Source organism: Tupaia chinensis, unplaced genomic scaffold (genome assembly GCF_000334495.1).
Source record: "Tupaia chinensis unplaced genomic scaffold, TupChi_1.0 Scaffold000477_1, whole genome shotgun sequence".
In the NCBI taxonomy this organism is placed as follows: Eukaryota; Metazoa; Chordata; class Mammalia; order Scandentia; family Tupaiidae; genus Tupaia; species Tupaia belangeri.
In genome coordinates this window covers 3,230,744-3,231,833 of record NW_006159986.1, presented here as the reverse complement: position 1 = coordinate 3,231,833, position 1,090 = coordinate 3,230,744, and the positions used below count along the sequence as shown (strand labels likewise).

General features: G+C 47.2%; 1 protein-coding gene across 2 annotated transcripts in view; it reads left to right on the top strand.

Annotated features, from left to right (window-relative positions):
• Positions 1–1,090, top strand: part of JUP (junction plakoglobin) — a 31,441-nt gene that overhangs the window by 20,684 nt on the left and 9,667 nt on the right. The gene's annotated exons all lie outside the window — the stretch shown is intronic.

Sequence of the window (1,090 nt, the reverse complement as noted above, 5' to 3'; positions counted from 1 at the left end):
AAAGAGCCACAGGCAGGGTGATGTCTGCAGCCAGGGAGACAGACTGGAAGACATAGCCAGGAAGCGACCATAGACTGGATTCTTGTCAGTGGACCCAGGAGACAGCGGGCAAGGATTTCACTAGGTAGATTTCAGACAGTGTAACTGTGGGGAAGGATGACTCCCAGCGGGCCAGCTTACTCTCCTGCTCTCCGTCTCTCCAGCCAACACATGTGACCTCTGGCAAAAGATTTAAAAAACAAACAAAAAGAATGACTCTGAGTGACTATATACGTTTCTTTCTTTCTTTCTTTTTCTTTTTAATTTGCTAGAGAACTTGCCAGAGAGAGAGAGAGAAAGTGAGAAACTATCCTCCAGGAAGAAGGCCACACCACAATCTCTTCTCCTCCATTCTCCTCTCGGGATTTTGGGCACGCATGCACATGCACTCGGCCTGTTTTCAAGTTACTAGGTCTGGGACTCGAACTATGCAGTTGGCTAGGAGGGATCCAGCTTCCTTAACCACCATGTCACCAGCTGACTCCAGTGATTACACACATTGAATTAAAAAAGAAATCCAGAGCTGCTGACCCCCTGTAGCCTAGTGATTAAGGGAGCCATATCACGCATGCTGAACATGGTTTGAATCCCGGTCCCGGTGACGTGAAAAACATACCAGCATGTGTACATATGTGCCCCAAGCCCTGACAGAATGGAGAAGGGATTACGGTGTGAGCACACCATAGTGAGAGGTACTTTCTCCCATTCTCTGTGTCTTTGGGGAGTACATGTACCCTCTGGCAACTAAAAAGAGAAAAGAAATTTATAGTGAGGCCTAGCCGCGATGGTGCTGATAGAGGGGTGTTACTGTGTGATGCTGGAGCGTGTGGAACACCAGGATCCAGATCCCAGTTCACCTGAACTTGGTGGGAACCCATGGTTCTAGCTGTTGATTTGCTGGGGGAGATTATGTCATTGCATCTCTTTCTCTCTCTCTCTTTTCCTTTTGAAACAAATAAATATATATATTTTTTAAAAGCCCAATAGTGAGGGGAAAAAAAATGGCAGTGGGTGACCTTGGGGGGGGAGCTTTTGTATCCTGACCCAGCAG